This window comes from Bombus flavifrons, chromosome 5 (genome assembly GCF_040668555.2).
Source record: "Bombus flavifrons isolate JBK064 chromosome 5, iyBomFlav1_principal, whole genome shotgun sequence".
Taxonomy (NCBI): Eukaryota; Metazoa; Arthropoda; class Insecta; order Hymenoptera; family Apidae; genus Bombus; species Bombus flavifrons.
The window spans coordinates 12,435,796-12,456,787 of NC_138446.1; the positions used below are offsets into that span (position 1 = coordinate 12,435,796).

The window sequence follows — 20,992 nt, forward strand, 5'->3', positions numbered from 1 at the left end:
GGATATAGAACTCATTAAGTATTATAGAGAATTGACATTATGTCGGCGAATGAAGACTAAATTGGTAATTATTCGTAAATATGTAGTATAATTCGTAAATAAAATGAAAAATAGGATAAAGTAAATGCAAAATTATCTTCTTGCTGTACGTTAATTGTATTAGTCATTATGCAACTGATTAAAAAAACGAAACATCGGTATACGATAGACGAAGCTTAACATCGATCTAAGTCTAAATGTCATTACATGACGTATCTTTTTGCTGCAAATTATTCATTTATTGACCACTTTGACAGACGCTGCAAATGTAATTTCTAATTCTAATGAATTTTTTTGGAAAAGATATTTCGCAATTTCTTCCTACTAGAATGTCAAAGTGTTATCAAATCTTACGTGAATTAGAAACTTGGATTGTGCGTAAATGTACTTTGTACTTCTATAGGTATACCTCGTTTGAAGAAGTAAAGTGAAAGGAGCACTAAATACCATAAAGATACCGACTTGAGTTATCGATGATTAATAATATGGTTACGTGTCAGAAAAATTCATCCATCGTATTAGCCTCGTTCAGTACTAAGTAACAAATGTTGTTAGCGCATTATCGTCTAATCGATGTACTTGCAAAAAATCCAGCCACAGAGCGCTCGATTGTGCAAGATCGTTCACCTCGATTTTTCCCAACTACACTTTGGAAACATAGCTTTTCGAAGAAGGTTCAATTGCTAGAATCACAATATTTTTATATCAATGATAATTCCCAATAATTTATCGTTTTCTCATACACGTTTTTATCAACCTATTATTAAATTTCTTTTTCCAACTTATTAAATTTCTCGAGCTGTAACAAAGCATTCGCCTGGTGCTTCTAAATGTGCAACACGTTCTTTCGTAATACGCAGTCACCGGTAACTTGTACGTATTATGTGACAGACAGAACTCTTGGACGAAACAATTCTAGTAAAGTATAGTCTCGAGGCGAATCTCCGCAACAAATAGTCACGTCGCGTGTAGAAAATGTCGAATACAGCGGAGCGTGACTGTAAGCGTGTAAGCACATTTTTTTTCATCGACCCTGAACGAATTCTACTGTAACAGCTTCTATTATCACGGCCATTGCTCGAGCCCGCGTACGATGGATCGTGTGAAGCACGAACTTGTAAAATTATCGATGCATGAGCACATCCAACGCGACGATACAAGAGAAGGTTTCAAAGTTTGACCAATAAAAATGTCTTGAAAGATTTTGCGCACGTATAACGATCCATACATTTCAATAAAATTATTGGGAGAAAATAATCTTTCCTGGTTTCTAGTAGGCTAAAAATAGCTAGAGCTATTCTTGTGCAATAAAAAAAGTCGGCGTATTATCTTATAAATCTCTTAGATTTCTTTAACGCGTAAGAGAGATTTAAAAGACTTCTTTATAAACGATGGCTAGAGCCCGAATGTTTAGGCAAATTCGATGCGATTATAAAATGAAATCCAGGCCAGAAAGTTGCTTTTACTTATTAAGCGTTACACTTGAGTATTGCATGTTTGCCCTTCTGCTTTTATATATTCTCACATTAAAAAAAAAAAAATCTACAAAATGTCTAAGCGTGTTAAATAGCACGACGATTGTTTTTTACATTTGAAAGTTAATACTATAAAAAAGAAGCATTCGAAACATTGACCTCAAATTTATATATGGTAATGCACTGTGAAACTTTTGCATATATTCATCGCGTTAAAATTTCAAATGACACACATTTTTTATAGCAAACGGAACTTTAGTTGTGGGGCAATTTACGAAGTCATAAAAAGCATATAACCTTCGGCTATATGATAAAAACAATAATGACACGTTATTATTATAAAAGCAAATACATCATTCTAAATGCATTTTTCAAATTAAACATGTAATTTCTACAAGTTATTGTTATTGCGTTTACCAATATGCGCATTTGCGATCTCTGATTGACAGTGGAAAATTTTATGTTTTCTTAAATTTACGTTCGTCCAGAAATATCGTATAGTACAAGTTTGACATTATGTAATCTCGAGTGAGGTTGGTTATAAAATGATGTATTATTAAGAAAAGGTCATGCTTTTTTGATTGCACGGTTTCACTATGTTGAACTACACGCCAAGTGAAATATCACGTTATATACGCAAGCCGATGATTAAATAAGTACGAAGTTTATGCCCTAATAAAATTACAAATTGTTGCGATAAAATTTCAGATTACTCATTCTCTGGTTTTATATTGTTCCTAAAAATGTATATTTACAACGTTCCATACGATATACATACTTGATATAATTATCTTACGAGAAAGTTGTGATATCCTACTTTCTCGAACCGAACGTGAGAATTTTTTCGAATTCGCGTTCGTGATTCACAATAATACACATTTATAGATACAAATAAGACACGCGTATCATAACAATACGCATAACTAGCGCAGATTTCATTGAACGAACGTTTTTTTATCGTATTATTTTGCATCGGTTAACAAGGATGGCAGACGTGAATGTGTTGGTACGTTTCTCTAACCTTTGAACAGTTTATATCAGAGCACTATACGTTATCGATTTCAAGCATAATCGCAACAAATCTAAATCAGATTGCATTAGTGGCCTAGTGGCCATTTCGGATATTTATTACCAACTAATACGGTTACTTTTAATACGCATATCCTAGAGACAAAACAGCTGTGCTTATACTTTCATGCTTAATTCATATACATATATGAATGAAATCATATTTTTATCACTTCAAATTGTGCAGATAAAAGTTAAAACTTAAATAATTTCAAGCGTTCGTTATTATCTTATCTTGTAATACATAGGTAATATATGTAAATAAAAATTGCAACATATGCAAAAATGAATTGGCCTATGCAAAGAATATGTCAGATATTTAATGGACGCGCTGTCTGTTCTTCTCTTAAATAAATACATTTGCATAAATATCTGCCGCTTCACGGTGACATTTAAGACGTTAAAAGTTTCACCGATTAAGATATATGTACTAACATTTCAGAAAAACACGATTTTAATTTTCTATGTTATAGCTCTGGTTATGGAAGCGTCTCCATTTTCCGATAACATCGTTCTACGAATAGTAACGAATAATAATCATGCGAATTAACCCTTTGGCAGACCATCGATCCTGAATAATTCAATTAAAATGAAAAGGAAACCGAAGCCGGTGTCTACACTTACGTTTACCAACGTCATAAAACGACGATGAAAGACTGGAACGGTCCCGGAATGCACGTCGTTGGATTTAACATTCGATACACGAGACGATGAGTCGGAAACGCGCACGTTATAACAATAATACCCGGTCAGGCTTCACGAGGGCCATAATATCGACGAAAGCGAGATTATTTCGGCGAGACGTAATTTCATCGAAATGCAAATCAACCCGCCGGCACCGCAATAGCCGATAATTACATCGGTCGACGATTTGAAGGTTTCGACTGCTATTTTCTTCTTTCTTCTTTTTTATTCGCATGGCCCTTTTATTTGTTTCCACTGTATATCGTACATAACGAGACAGAAATTCATTCGGATAGCAATTAAACCTGCTCGTCCTTTTTTCCGGTACTAAACCACTGATTTTGTTATCCCGTCGAACGTTTCGTTGCTGCTAATCGAATTACGTATTTTGCACATCGCGAGACGGAGGTGTCGCGTCCAGCGAAGAAAATAACGTAACGAGCGAGAATCGTGCGCTTTTTTCCCATGAGATCATGCTCGACATGAGTTTTAATTGAAACAAGGACAAGGTTTCGTCGCAATTTCTCGAGTTTCGCGTGGAATAACGCGCTGAGATTTATCGTATCAACGAATAATTAAAGAGAAATTTGCTGCAGCAACCGATTGTCAAACGTACGGTGAATAACTTTTTTCAAATCGAACCAAACGACCAGTTCTTTCTTTCTTTTTTTTCTTTTCTTTTTTTGAGAAGTTGATAGAATTAGTTTGCTAGACGACGTGTAAAAATGATTTTGGAAAAAGTACAACTTTTTATATGTGTGCCTGTAATGAACATTTAAACAACACATTTTAAAGATTCGAGGCATGTACATGCTGAAAATTTTATAGAGATCGCTTGGTGCAGAAACAAGCGACAAACGTCGAAAGATATAAGAATCTTGAAATTTTCAGTCGAAAATCGCGAAAAAACTGATTTCAACGAAATTTTCAGCATGTATATAACCGGCATAAATCTTCAAAACACGTCAATGGAATAAATTTTCACTACAGGCTCAGATAAAAAAAAGTTATAAAAAGTGACCTTCGCCGTTTTCTTCGCGATTCCGACTAATTGCTATTTTTCCGAAACATTTTTTACACGTCATCTAGTACGGTAATCCTTTTATCTTCTCAAGAAGACTCAAGCCGTCTGCTTTAATTTTAAGAAAGTTATGCTAGTTTGAAGAGTGTCGGTATATTTACGGTAGCTACTGTCCGTATCTACTCCTCGTAGGTTCAATTTATTCATGTGACAACGTATTAGATTAGAGATACTAATTTGGTACTGATTAGAGGCAATGACGTTCGCGGTTGCTGCTGATTTATTAATTGAACCGTTCGCTCGCAAAACTGGTTAACAGCATAAGACAAAAAGAAAAGAAAATTAACAAAAATCGTATAACATAAGCATCAACTGGTTTAACGCTAAATTTTGAGAAATTTCCAAAAGTGTAGTTAACCGTTTTAGCCTGTGAACGAATCAATCTCTACAGTCCATTAATATTCATTATATTATGAATTATTCTTAACGAGCATTAATTGCTATTTAATACAAACAGAGATTTAAGAACGATACACATTGATAGCATTATAAATATGAATATCTGGTAAGTTGATTAACTTTAGATTTTCCAGATATCGAAATAGTTTCGATAGTATTACGAAAACAGCTACTGTAAAATAATAAAGATCGAACGATGTTGTTAAAATTGTTAAGTTTTTAAATTCGTTGGTAGAGTCGAAGGTTTCTTAGATAATTTGAACAATGCGGGTTCGACATACTATCACGTAATGTAAAACATCTAGGAATATGTTTAAATGCATCCGAAACCATTTTATGTTTATGATAACGCGAACATAAAATTATTTCATTTCTGGCAAGAACGATAACGTGAATATTCGATACGCTACTTTAAACCTAAAGATATTTTTTAGGTCAACACCGAATGACGCAATAATTTTTGACGTATATTTTTACGTAATATGTGTATAATCTGATAATATTTAGTACCTAATTAAACAAAATTATGTGTAACGATTACTCATGAATTATATACCAGAATCCTTAAGTAATTCTTACGTATTCGAATAAAGGTATCATTCAGTTTTAAAATCGTTCTTTTTGTAACACTCGGCTGTTACGGATCCTACGGATTGGTACTAATTAACGAGCATATTCATTTTAAAAGTATCTTTTCACGTATAACGTTAAAGCCTTGTCTTATACGGACAAATACAGGATTCTACTCGCTATAGAAAATGCGAATACGAATCCTATGGATCGGTATTAATTAACGAGAAGAACTTGCATCTCTGGCAGCGAATCTCCCGAATGAAAAATATCTTTTCACGTATAGCACAAAGAATCTTCCCTTATTCGGCAAAATACGGCATATTATTCGCTATAGTTTTAATCGGAAAGTTTTAATTAGATCAGAATTATCGTCGAAACCAAATAAGATTATACGCGATAATTAAATTTCCTTAGATGCGCGCAACTGCAGACTTAAGGTTAAGTCACGTTATTCTTGGTTCCAGAAATCTCATTAGCTTTACACCGTCTAACTCTAGACCTAAGCCGCGATAGATATACGATACTACGACATAGTACGGTTAAATTATTGATGGTACGCGACCGTTGAGATATCGGCGTTTTTGCTTCATCGAAAACCAGATAATACAGTTCGAAAAGTTCTCTATGTTCGAGGCATATTTCATGTACATAATTCCCGTAAAGTTTCAAGGATCACGAAACCTTTCGATTATGTATCGGGGCTGTTACCTTAAGCATCCTAATTGACTTAAAGTACAGGTTGCATGCAAATTGCATGTAAAAAGCGTATAAAGCCAGAAACGGTACGGCATAAAGTAAGAGCTTGTGCACTGCCTACCGACCGAAGATCGTCCGGTTTGGGAAACATAACGACGAATTACCCTCGATGTTGCTTAACCACGCGCCGCTCACGCTTGTCTCGCCACTCGTAACGAGTTTATAAAGCAACTAGATTTCTCGTTCCGAATGTGCTGCAAATGGAAGACGGAGTAACACGCAGAGTTCCATTACGTGTCACACGTGTGAAATATGTGCACGGTCGGTGATCAAATGAATTATCGTCTTTTTTTCTTTTCAGCGAATTATCAGCTTATTGTCTCTACCGCTTCGTACTTGCTTTTATATCGCTCTTTAAACGACTCTGTATTATTTTCAGACTGTGAAGTTTTATGTATTTGCGAGACTTTTTAAGATGCACATAATAGTCAAAGATACATGAAATATTCAAAGTATGGTATGGACTGCGAAGTTTTATACATTTGTGAGACTTCTTAAGATGCACATAATAGCCAAAGATACATGAAATATTCAATGTATGGTATTTGTTACGATGTTTGATAGGTAAAACAAATTTCTGTCTAGGTTTCGTTATTTTAATCGTATTCGTAAAAACAAGAATTTCCACATGCTCAAGAAGTACCGCACGCTCTAATTATTTCCGATGGCTTGGAACGGTCTTCATCAGTCTTTTGGTGCATTTGCTGGTTACATTATTTTAAGAACGGATATCTAAATAAATCAAAATGTTTTTCCTTCGTCGTGTACCGGAATTTGCTTGTATGCTCGTAATTGCTTCGCTATTAGTTAAGCTTCAACAGCTTCTAAAGCTCTACTTGTCTTCTTTATCGAACCGTAGTTCATTGGACTAAAACTTTGTAACTTCGTGAAATAAGTTTATAAAATCATTTGAAAAACTATATATATATATTATTTTATCGCCTGATGTTAGATCATAGGCGATTACAATAGCGTGTCTATTGTGAATTACATAGATGCATGCTACTTTATATCGTAATATGATGTCTCAAGATAGGTAGCCTGTCCGACTAATTATAACCGTAACAGCTGCAAAAAAGCTTCGCAACGAACGTATCGACCTTTCTTCAAATCGAGCACAGCGATAATAATTTATGCAATCGAGTACACTATGATTCGAAACGCAAGTACAACCCGTATTCCCACTCTTTTTTCCGTTTCGAACGAGTATGTCAGTTGTAAAGTACGTATAATGAATTCTTGATCGAAGGATCGTCAGAATTCAGGGCGTTTTTGTCCTCGATCTCGAAGACTCCCTGTCGAGAGATTCGCTCGAAGAGAATTCGCCATCATAGAGATGTGCTCGTCGATATTTCTGCTGGATTTCTTGGTGGCTCATTGGGGTTTCGATGAATCAACGATCAGTCGATACTCATATTCGGTCGACTTTGAAGTGTCTGCTTTTTTTCAAACGAACATGGAAACGGCGGAAATAAAAAAGTTGTTCCGACAATTCTGTGTAAATGTATTTCGTTCGTATGATTTATTCTTTGACTCGCGTGTTATTTAATTCCGCAACTGTAGCGCATGATTTATTCCACTATTTAACTTTTTACTCGACTTCGATACGCCACGTTCAAGATGCAGTTAATTTCTTAGAATGCCGATGAAGACGTACATACTTCTTCAGCATTTTGGGTCAAGCATCGTTCGGCACCGGCTAATTAGTATACGATACACGTATATGTATAAATGGAGAAACTGAAACTTGCGTCATTTTGTAATCATTAGTTATAAACTTGATGGATCGTATTAAAAAGATATGTTAGAGAAATATGTGATTTCGAATGTTCCGAATCGAAGGCACTGTAGCTAGAAAAGATCGTTTCCATCTATACTTTTCAACGATTTAAGTAATTAAAAAGGAAAGACGTTCGAGAAGTTGAATAAAATTGCAATGGCAAATTTTAAATAGAAACGTGTTACGTGTATGCGTGATACTAGCGAATAACAGGAAGAAATTAGATTATGCTACGTTTATAGCATAATCGCTCAGTTTACATCGCTCATGCTTTTCCGAAGCTCATGCATATTCATAAAGGAAGCGAAATACAAGATCGCTCGCAGCAACTCAATCACTGAACGAGCACGACTAAATGAAAAATACACGTAATTATATTTAAGCTGTCGAAGCTGCTGTTACTTGGCACTTATAACATCATTTAGCACCTCGTATTAATCTTCCTCTGATCTATCAACGTATCCGAAGTACATTACGTTCGCGCAATTACCTCGAAGCAAGTAATTGTATTACTTGAGTCTATCATTTCGGTTTCTTCTTTTCGTCGGTCATCTCTTTTTTTTTTTTTTTTTTGTCAGGTGAGATGGAAAAATAACGAGTATACTTTATTAACTGTCATCGAACGACGAGTTTTACGATCGAAGCATTCGTCGTTATTCGATTAAATGCGCTTCTTGTAAATGCGATAACATCAACCGTAATCTGCTTTGAAAACGTTTTCACATGATTTACGAACGTCAATTATGCGAAATAGGGAAAGAGTTTTATCAAGCCTTAACTAAAAATAGCAAAGTCGTTGGCTATCGAATCGAAAATCGAACGATGACTGTATTAAGCGGAATAATAAATTGCAATGTCGAAAGAAGCGGTGGTCACGGCGGAAAATTAAAGAGCAGACCGCTGTGAATTCGAATACCTTTTGCTCAGCAGCTATGATTTTTCTGACAGCTAAAATGAGGAAATAACTGGTAAGCATTATTAACTGACGCCAAATGACAAGCCTTATGATCGAAGCATTATTCGTTATTCGCTATACTCGTCCCTTAAATTATTAAATACGATAGTAACGATTGTAGCAATCGATTCGCGAATGCCAATTATGTACATGAAATAGGAAAAGAATTTTATCACATGCTAATTAAAAATAACATAATCCTTGTTTTGTGTTTCAACGAAAACGATGACCTTATTTACGGACTGATGCGAATTGCAATATCGAAAAAGTCGGCGGTAACGGTGAAAAATTAAAGAACAGACCACTGTAAATCCATAGCCGGCGACACTTAGGAATAAAAGTGCCATCGTAAAAAAGGAGTGTTTCCTTAGTTTCGCGTGGGTGAAAATTTTTGAGTGCCGCGCTACTACGCCCGTCAGACGTACGGCTGTTAGTAGTAGCTCGAAGAGTACCGGTACTCCGGTCGTAACGACTCTTCGAAACGTGGAGGATCGATCGAGGTGCCGGTGGTCCGCACGTGCGCAGAACATCGCTCCTCTCTCCCTTTTTCGCTTCTAGATTTTCCCTTTCTCCCCTTATTACTTTCCTTTTCTCTATCTTTATCACAATTCTCATTTCCCCTTGTTTTCCATCTTGCACTTTTTCATCTCCTCTTTATCATTCTCCTAGTTTCATTTACCCTCTGCCTCTCGTTTTTCCACTATCCCTCCGTGTCATTACCTATTCCCTTTCACGCTGTCTCTTTCGTTCTCTGTCGCTCTCCTTCCACCGCGTTCTACATCGTATCAAGGTAAATCCACCCTCTGCTCGCCTCCACGTATATCACCACCCACGCACCTATGTGTACCAAGTAGTGGTACGCTCGTGCAAACGTGCACGCAACTGCGTGTGCATGTAGAAAATTTAATGCACGAGCCGGTCTGGTTACGCGTATATGCGTACGTAGTACGTACAACCAGCTAGCGATGGGATCAAGCGTGACTTAAATTTTATCGACTTTATCCGGCCACTTTTGCTCTGTGATCAACTACACGCGTGCATTTACATGTATTTACCTTACGAATGTACACGCACGTGCACACAAGTATTATTAAATACATCTACTCGTTGCATTTATTCAAAAACTTCAGTAAATTCTTTAACTTTGACGCCGTTCACAGCCGCACAAATTTTGTGTACTTTGCTCTTAGCAATATTACTGTATAAATCGTAATATTTAATTTTTGCAAGATACATATCGCATTTACTAAAAAATTTAGTAATGTACTTACTATTAAGTTACGTTATGTACTTAACGTACATACGTTAGTTATACACATTACATTATTTATTTCAGTTATTTAGTCAAGTATTTCATGTTATATGCTACGTGTGACGCGAATGAAATAAAGGTTCATCATAAAATAACTAAAAAATAAAAGTAGTCAAGAGTATACGATTTTTACGAAATAACATCAGGTGTCGTAATACTTACGGCCGGCAATGCACTCATCTACATGGTTGATGCACATTACGCTGAGATGCGTATGTACAAAGCCAGCTACTAAATGTTTTCACTGTGCCACGCTCGCAAATGCATAATATGCCGCGAACGCGAAATCGAATAACTCACGCGACACGTCTTTGCGCACGTGTCATCCGTTCGTCGACCCTCTTCCTGGAATACACGCGTGTACGCTTCTTTTTACGTCTGATTTTGGTAGAGAAAAAGAGACCGAGAGACTAAAAACCCTCTCGGGGTTGATGGCGTTGGATGGTAGTCGCACCACAGTACAGGCATTTGTATTTTCCAAATCATTTGACCTTCGTACGCACACATGTCTCTCGTGGACATTGAACCTTCTCGCTAGGTACTCCTGTCGTTCAGATATCATCGCAATAAGAGAATTTCATGGATTTTACAAATGTTTTCGTCCGAACATCCGCACGAAGGGTTTGCTTGAAAAATTATTTGCAAGCTTCGCGAGTAACGAATCGATATTTGTACGAATGCATCGACATTTTATGGGGTTGTTAACGTAGTTGATGCGCGACGTAATAGCAGTAGCGAGGGAAAAATGATGATACTACAGCGATGTATCGTATAAATTGAAAGAATAAAAGACAAGGAACTAAAGCTGATTTCTCCAATTTGGCGAGTTGTCAATTTTAGAAATTCTATGTTTTCACAGTAGAAACATTAAATATTGACGTATCTCTTATTTATGAAGAAAGTTGTTGAAAAATTTGACACGGTAGAAGAACGGAACAATGTCGTAAATAATGAATTACAAATTTTTCTGAAAATAACAAGTAACTAACGAACCCGTTTCTCGTCAAAAGAGAGGGATACCGAGCGCGAAAAGCTTTATCAAATAAAACATCAAATGAATTCCATTCTTTATAAATTATAATAGAAGCGAAGTACACGATGCGTGAACGCAACACTATTAACGTAATTGGTGTAAAGGCATCTGTCGTTTCTGCTTCATAAAATGTAACACAATAGACTGTCAGAGTAATTAAGTTTTGTATCTAGAGCCTGAAGAATGGAACTAACATGATTAATAAAAATGTATATATTTCGCATTTCATATCATAAAATCGCAATATTTAATTTCGATATACCAGTGACCCCGTTTAAATAAATGATTATCCAGGTATTAAAAAAAAAAAGAAAAAAAGAACGAAATACGATTTAAATTTTATTAATTTAACCTTCGTTGCCTTACTTAGCATTTAAAACACGTAGTTCTATATCATTCTGTATTTTTCCTATTTTTTCTCAATGTAAAACATCCTAATGCTAAAAGCACGATTCAAGTTGTGTCGCGCAAACAGCCATTTATTCTTCCAGAATTTAAGATCGTTGTTATGTAACGTTTTCTTGTACGAAAATAAATAGGTTCGCGCAGCCGTGACTTCGCATAAATTTACGAATTTTTCGCGCGTTTGTACGAATGAATTGACAATGCCGAGCGAATATCCGCTGTTTCGTTTCATACGTGTCACGAACGAAAGGGAGGAAACATTCGTGAAAAGGGAGCCACGTGGCGATACTAGTAGTGACACGTGCTTTGTTCGAACGTGGTCGTTCCTCGACCTTCATACCAATGTGTCAGAAGTGAAACAGGTCCAAAATTAACTTGATTCGTGTTATTCATGAATTCACGGCGATATTTCTTAAACAAACATCTTAAACGCTTATTTACTAGGTCTTCCAGAATACTTCTATCGTGTTTGTTATGCTGCTTTGTATTTTTGAGAGTATATATTTCGTTTGTTAGCTTCTTAACATTATTTTTACGGCTGAGAAAATACTTTACATTCCTTTAAAAACGTCACTTCTTTCGCAATTTTAAGCCTGCCATATGAACCTAAAGATATGTTCTCTCGTATCTCCTATCGTCGTAATATCGCGAAAATTAAAAATCTATTTCAACGTTTTCCATCCGTAATAATCCCTTTTTCGTAAAATGCTTGCACTTCGTTATTGAGCTGCAACATTATTTTTACTTTTAGCAAATACCGAATAAACATTAGCGAGATGAAAATTTCCTACCAGCATGAAAATATAAAGTGACGAATAGAGAGGTGAAAATGAATGGATGGAAATACGAGAGAAATTTCGCTGTATCTCATAACGATACGATCAAATTTCATTTCAAACACGAAACTTTACGATTACTATACGTTTCCTATCCCGTAGAATGTATATCTCTGATATAAAATAATATGAAATATGAAATTTTACTCTGCCAGAGATAAAGTTGCTTTATCATTTTTCAAAGTGTACAATTGCAATATTTAATTTAATGCTTTTGTCTTTGATATGATATATTTCATGCAAGTTTAACATTTTTCATTGATATACAACTTTTAGAAATAAATCGTAATGAGTATTGGCGAAGCTGCTTCGATAGAATATGAAATTACTTGAGTAATGACTTAGGTCGATGCCAAGGGATTGTAATAAAACAATGCACGCACGCGCGTGTAATTTCTAGATCGATAAGTGTTCTTGAACGGTGTATTACAGGTATTTAAAACCTGAGAAGTGGATTGGAGCATTGACCAGGGTCTATGAACTGAACGTGCTGAGCAGAATCCACCCACCTAACTGCAGGAACATATTGTCTATACAGCTAGTATATCATACGAACATCGATCCGTGAGAGCGGTCTCATGGCTCCCAGCAAAGTACAAATCTCTACGCCCTAAAACGACTGCCACGTGTTACACTGTGTTCTGTTTTTCCTCAGCCCTCTGTCGTTACAAATACCACGAAATTTAATCCCATTCGAGGGATTAATCAACCGGATTAATTCGAGGCAATCGTGTTAAGAAGTAACGTAAACAAAAATTGATAAACTCGTGGATATCTCTGTAAATTGTACGCGCTAATTACATAAAACCATCTTGCTTGGAATATCAAAAGTAGAAAATTAAATTCGAATAATTTCACGAAGATTTAAAACGAAAAGTTACATATGCGTACAGACTGTGGTGCTACTTTACAACTTTCTCATCTTGAGTCGCTTATTTCCTATTTACAATCGTTCAAGGAAATATTAGTTAGGGATGTCAGTTAGATTTTTCCAAATAAAAAAAAAAAAAAGAAAGCAAAAAAGAAAAAATAATAAAAATTAATCATATCGGAAGTTGCTATCGACTAGTCGTTGGAATTTTCTAGAGCCGCTTTACTCATTCTTCGCGGCAAGTATATTCCTGAGAACATCGATAATAATAAAACCACTCGAACGGTTGCAGCGGTATAACGATAATGTAAAAGAATTAAGATCGAAGCTCGAACGGGACGGATAAATTCATAATTTCTTAAAGCGGCCTAAGTGGCGGTTCCAGAAATAGATTCGAGCGTCCTGAATGCCAATGGCGTAATTAAAACTAGATCGTGCACTTTCTTGCGACCACTGACCGAGATTCGCGTTCACAGTCGCCCGCACCTTCTGTAATTCGAGTGTCTTCTTGTAATCCTCGTATGCTTTTAAACCAACTTCAGGTGTCCCCGCCCTCTGCTGTCCTCGAGTCAGGTATCTCGAGTATCGACAAGTATCTCACGTATCTTGCGTAACTCGAGTATCATCTCGCTTCTCTTTGTAGGGTACGCTTTGCCCAGTAGTACACGCTGCCCGCTCAAGTAGTCCAGACAGCATTGCTACCAGCATTGCGTGCAACGTTTCACGCCTGTACTCCAGTTTTACTTACGTTCATGCAACGGTCACCTTGAAATTTTTTCCTAATCCGATTCGTAGAAGTAGCCGAGTTACGAGAAATTATGTGACTTACTTGACCCGAGATAGAAATGATGAGAAACGCGGTTATAAAAAGTATATTACCAAGAATACGAGACTTTTTAAAATAAAATTAAGTAATAATAAAAATAAAAAACGCTTCTAGTAGCATAAAGGTTTTATTTCGATCGAATTATCAGCAGGTGTTTGTAAATTTTGTCATTGTTTTAAAATAGTTGAACTCATTTTTGGAATTACACTTATTATGTGTATATTATGGAAAAGCTTTGCAAGTTATTCTTTTCCGATAAAGTCACTCGAGTAGACTATTTCTCAAATATAACAAACTCTTGGTTACTACCATGTAACATGCTTGCCATATATTAACATATTTTTCCCAACGTGTAATTAAAATTGAACTGCGAATGATGTGTGTATTTACCTTGCTAAGATTATCGTACGTTACTATATGCGCAATATTCAGAGATAGTCAATGGAAAGACTATGTTTTCAAACGATAAAGAACTATTTTACATACTATTCAAATAACTACTTTATGATTAGCATTCAAGAACGAGTGCAAGCTGGTTTGTGAAAACTCGATATTACGTAAATTCTTCTATCTTTGAAACATTCGTTTTAACTTATCGTCCTGCTTTCGCTCTTTCGCTATTTATTTGCATTTTACCTTGTACAATGCCAGGGTCATCTGACAAAATTATTTTAATCGGGCCGGTATCCATATTTAATTGATTCGGTTCCCGATATATTCGAACCATGAATTTTCAAAGAGACGTAATTCAATTACAAGGACAGCGAAGAACGTTGAATTTCATCGATCGAGAAAGCACGAGACGTTTTCGAACCGATTCCTCCGAAGCAGCTATGTCGCTCGTACTCATCGATCCGTTTCTAAAGAGGCGTTCACATCGGTGATTTGAACAAGCAGAAACGGAGCACCGAACAAGTCGTTCCTTTCTATCTCTAAAACCGACGTAAAGTAGACTGCGTATTTTTATGAAAATTCATATATTTGAGAACATAATAAAAAAAGTAGAAGCTCGATAGAAAATTATTTTACCTACTTAATAATATAGAAAGCGCTATACTTTAGGTATTTTTTATACTTTGGGTATCCGCGCAACTTCCCGCTTTCAAACTTCCAATAAATTTAGAAAAATCTGCAATTCAGACGTAAGACATGCCCTGATCAGGATTACCGCGAATGTTTATAAAGCCCGTATTTTACGAGCGTTATTAGCAACCAGGATGGTACGAATTGCGGCGACTGTCGGTGGTTTTACCGTAAATATAGAGGGAGGCGAAGGACAGCCAAAAGAGAAAAGATGGAGGAGACAAAGAGAGGAAAAGAAAGAGGAAGCGCGCTACGAAATGGTGGAGGGAAAGAAAACCAATTAGAAATATAAGAAAAAAAGTGAAAAACTCGGTGGAAAGGGATTGAATAAGAGGTGGGGAAACGAAGGGTTGAAAAAGAAGAATTTCAAGAGGCACGGATAAACGGAGAAGGAGAGAACCAGAGGACGGAGAAAAACAAGAGACGAATATAGAGATCGAGATGAAGAGAAAGATAGAGACAAGTTTCTACTATCCTTCTCGTTTTATCCCTCTCCTCCGCCTTCTGAACCCTGTGGCAGAAACGTGGGCGTGGACGTAGGCGAGGTAAGCCTTCAGGGCCGGCGAACATCGACCGATCCAACTGGACGCATCGTAAATCGTGACCAGCCTCGTGATTCTCCAACAACAATGATAGACACATCCATATACGACTTTTTATTGGACAATATCCGAATGTTGCGTCGGTCGAATCGAAAAAAAAAGAACACGACCCTGTCAACATTAGGAGAAGCAGCGAATTGTATAATTAAGGTAGCTTCTGGGAAACGAAGTAGTACAAGTCAGTGCTTTGGGCGTGTAATTTTGGCTTAACATATTCCTTCGATTAATAAAGAATCATCGTCTGAATATCGATATTCGAGATGCTTAATTCTATTTAATAGACTTGAATGATGTTAATTGTATTTTTTTCTTTTTTTTAATCATCGATTTGTATAATTTCATCGATCTGACAAAATACAAAGAAATAAACGCGATTCCAGCAAAAGTTATTCCTCATTACAAACGGAAAGAAAGCAATACTAATTGACGAGCAAATATCGAAGATAAATCAAAGAGACGCGGGATAAACAAGATGAGTAATGTAAAAAAGAAAAAAAGAAATTAAGAGAAAAGTGATCAATTATCTGGCAGGAATACGTCCGTAATAGAGAAAATCCCGCGAAAATGTAATCAAAAGACATTGATAATTTGCCACTCGATTGCGACCGGGAAAAAAAAGTGACGGACGTTTTTATCGGTAATGCGTTTTAAACGATGCAAGAACGAGGCGAGGTAAAACGCAAATCGAGCTATCCACGATCAGTGGCGTCGAAAAAACAAGCGTTCCTGGCGTCTAGGCATCGGAGAATGCCAAACACCAGCAAAACGTTAAAACGAGCTTTGATTTTAATTTCCTGCATTCTCCCTCGTTGTTGGCCCGCGGCTTTCGAATTCCCGTTCGTACGATCGATGAACGTTCGTGTCGTCACATGAGAACCCTCCTTTAATACCTCTCCCTCTCATTAAAGCCGTCCGCTCAACGCACGCGGAGAGTAGCATCCTAATGCTATTTACACAAGTGCTCCGCCGGAGCGAAAGGGCGTTCGAAACTGTTCCTCCGCGTTGTGACGCCGTGCCAGCGTGTTACAATAAAATATCCATTTGCTTTGAGCCGTATCTAACCGCCGTTAACTGCAAAACGTATATTCGATTCGACGGGCTTAACGTCTCTTTAGTCTCGTACACGCGAACCCGTGTTTCGTTAGCTCATAATCAGATGTACTCCGACGATTCGATGGCTCGGACAAGATAAGTGGAATTAAGTTCGATCGTTCGAGTCATCGAGAAATTCGGCTTGTTCGTATCGTCCGATAATAAATAGGAGAAGTATGGGCAGTAAGTTCGATTGTTCGAATTATTGGGAAATTCGAATTGTTCATGAAAGTACGGAAAAATTGAAGTATAAATTAAAGTTGACGAGCCAAGTGCTTTCACTCGAATTAACTGCGTTGCGATTTTTTTTTTTAAACCTAACCTCGCTTACAAATCGACGCAGAACAAGATAAAGATATTTATAGCATAACATCGGATGATGTTACGGAGACATATTTAAATTTATTTTTATACATTACTAAAAAAAATAGGCAGTATATGCCAATATGCAAAGATATGCAAAACACGATCTATTCGTTATTGACAAATATTAAATAATGTTTTTATATTTGAAAATTGTTTGTTTAATACGTTACCTAACCTTGCTCCAACAACATTCAGGTTTGATGCTAATTACGGTTATAATTATAACCTTCACGGTTATTAAATCGATTAACTAATTATACATGTGATGGTGAATTGCAACGATTTAAAGAAAGATGTGCATGCGATTTGTTAAAATCGCATTTGCGCAGTATTTGTATTTCTGATATATTATGCGTATATGTTAATTTCCCTTCGATGTAAACCGATTACGTTGAAGACAGCTATTCGATTTTAATACGATAACTACGTTCGACTTTTTGCATGAAACAAAATTGCCGTTTTAAATTAATTAATTAGTAACTAATACAAAGATGTTATTTCGCATTGATATCCTTGGTTATTTATTTCTTACGTAGTATTTGAATCTCAAGTAAAAGTTTCTACCAGCCGTGAATCCTATTATTATCCCGACAATGAAGGTAATTTTAATGAGTACGTTATAATAGGAAGTAACGGAAACAATGGGAAGAATCGAGAGAGGTAATGACTTATACGAATAACGACGTTTCTATAGAAATAAAATAATAACTTGGAAGCTGGACAATTATTTTCGTTAAACTTTCATTAACGTTCTGGCCGCTACGCGATTGCTTTCATAAAGAATCAAACACGCAGCGTTCTATTATTTCTCAAGCGTATTTAAGAAGAAACTATATTAATCTCTCGTTTAAAGTTGATTGTTTTTTTCACAACGATTAATAATTCGCATTTCTACGTATATCGTACAAATACTTTCCAACGTACACATTTTCGTAAGATCAGCGAAACACATAAATTTCAAGTAATCGCGGTGAAACCGATCTATGAGCGAAAGGAATATACTGTAATAGTTCGAGATCCCAAGGTTTAACTCGATACTATTTTACTTCGAGGAAAACACAATAGGTACGTCACAGATATCTTTATCAATCTTTCGTGGCAGGACCGAAGACTATGAATTTGAAATATCTGCTTGCGCAACAGTTTCGTCGCAAAACGTAGACAAGGAGCGTAGGACAAAACTCGGAGCCACGACCCACTTTCGTGCCGTGCCAATTGCCGATCGTGGAACACACAGTCCTAATTAGAGAAGTCTCGATCACCAATTAGAAGTCACGTGTTACAAGATCGACCAACAGAATTCGACCACCTCGTGAGAAAATCGCTGTCCAGCTGGAAAAACGTTTCTCAATGCGTCTATTCAACGATTTCGTTTTTTTTTTTTTTTCGTTCGTTTTCTTCGCGATAACCTTCTATCATTGATCATTCTATTCCAAACGTTCGAAGTCGTCCTCCGTGAAAATTCATATGGCAGACGTTCAACGACGAATAAATTATGACAAGCCGAGCGTTCGATCCACATTGGTCTTGATATTCTCGCTAAGATTAAATGCTAGAAAGTTCAGGAATTCGGACTCTTCGTCTTGGAACGAATGTTCTAATCTAAGTGATCGAATGACTCCCCTTCACCAATTATTCCGGAATTCTAACCTAAATCGCGCAAATTCTCTCACACGCTTGTGAAAACGTGGATCGAATAAGAAAAAAGAAAAAATTATTTTTCGCGACGCCAATTTCCACGCGGCGAGTATTTTTCGCCATTAATCCCATTCTCGGTTTTATACAGCCGTGAATGTTATTTACGCGTCATAAATAAATGAAATTACCGCGTATCAAACTAGTTTTAGTTTTAGTCTCTTGCTATTTCTTCCTGTCAGGATGAAAAAGTTATGTGACAACTATCGGCTAAAAGCAACTTACAAAGAAATTTTACAGTTTATAAATGTTTCATTGCTAGCGATAAAATAGATTTAACTCTTCGAAAGTGAGAATTTCACGACTCGAAGGCGGTCCACGCTTTCTTCCCGACAAATATAAATATTCCGCAGTAACAAATTGAAATATAAGGAATCTACAGAATTGTTTAGTGAAAATTATTTTAAATACAACTTCGAATTCATATAATATTCGCCGGAGAATTTATTATTGCCACTACACGTTTATTTTTTTTATCGCGCCTCTACTTTGTTTGTATTCTTTTCATATTCCATTGCTTTACTCCCTTGTAAATAACCAGAAACTTTCTTAAATCTACTTGATTCAATTACAAAAGTAAAATTGGAACATCAGACAGATCTGCCTCAATTTCGAAACGTAAAGAAAGTTTAACAGAAGTAGAGATTATACCTTCGTGCATAATTTACTAGAGAGAAAAAGAGAGAGAGAGAGAGAGAGAGAGAGAGAGAGAGAGAGAGAGAGAGGGAGATATGATCGCATCTTAGACGGCGTTAAGATATAATCTAAACTCGAGATTTTTATGATATTTACAAGAAGCGTGGAAGCAAATCGTGGAACCTTGTCGAATGTTGTTAATTGGTAGCAAGAGGAAGCGCATCGATCATGCTCGCGTCTCTCTACGTAGGAGGTAGCGCAGCAGTTTACCACGTTCGATCTCGTTTAAATATTTAACGGCGGTCATGTATGCACGTCGATCGGCTCGTTATAACCGGACTGACAGACCGGAGGTGGAGCCTGCGAGATACAGTCGCTATCGTTCTCTCGGTATTAAAATGCAAATGATCGTACTATCACCGATCCGTTCTTAGTATCAGTGTGTTACCTCCGTCGTCGCGGACTCGCAAAATACCCTGACTCCATCTCCTTTCCCGTTCTGTATGCATAAAGTATCGTCGTACGCCGCACACCGTACACCTTTCCACGTATCGATACGTATAGAAATTTAATTGTTCAACCACGATTACCATTAAGTACATAGATCGAAATTTAATTGTTCTCGAAGCAATAGCCATCAAACGACCCGAATGAACTATAGGATGGAACAGTGAAAGTGACAAGGGCAAGATACTGTTACGTTAAACGCTTCGATAGTTGCTCCTTTATAACCCGTTTCGTTGATTAATATAGTCCACTTACCAACGCCAAACAGCGAAAAACTGATCGGTACCAGTTATGCGATTATTGATTAATTCTCTCCAGCTATAGGACAGTCGCGATAACATATCACGATGTGTAATACGTAATATAAAAAAGAATACTTCTAAGTTCATTAAAACCTACTACCGTTAATTGCATAATACCGAGATTGCAAGATGTTGATGGTTAATTATTGATTTACCACGACACGCTCTCTCGACCGGTGTTGGTGTTAAAACTTCTATATAATACAAGATATTCAATAAATCGATTATTAATGAAAGTGCTTTCGGAGCTAGCTACTGGTTGGGTAATTGTGAATTCCGATGTCGCGTGGTATGCATGTTAAGTACATTTAATAGGTGTAATTTAATAATTTGCAATGATTAGGTCGAACCTTGTTACCTACGTCAGTAAATATAGGTAAAGACGGGATAAAGAAGTATAAAATACAATATCTAAACAGGTTCGTACCAGACGAGATATTCGACGAAATAAAATTTTAATCTAGATGACGATCTTTTAACGCACGAATTGAAAAGAATATGAATAATATTCGTCGATCTCTAGAAAGACCTATTTCTATGGCAAATTGTTGTTTAAAAAAAAATTCTTTTATTCGTTCTTTAACTCGTACTTTAATCGTAAAAATTCATTTTAACG

General features: G+C 36.5%; 1 protein-coding gene across 1 annotated transcript in view; it reads right to left on the reverse strand.

Moving 5' to 3' along the window:
• LOC138179615 (uncharacterized) overlaps positions 1-20,992 on the reverse strand; it is a 33,273-nt gene that overhangs the window by 6,518 nt on the left and 5,763 nt on the right. The gene's annotated exons all lie outside the window — the stretch shown is intronic.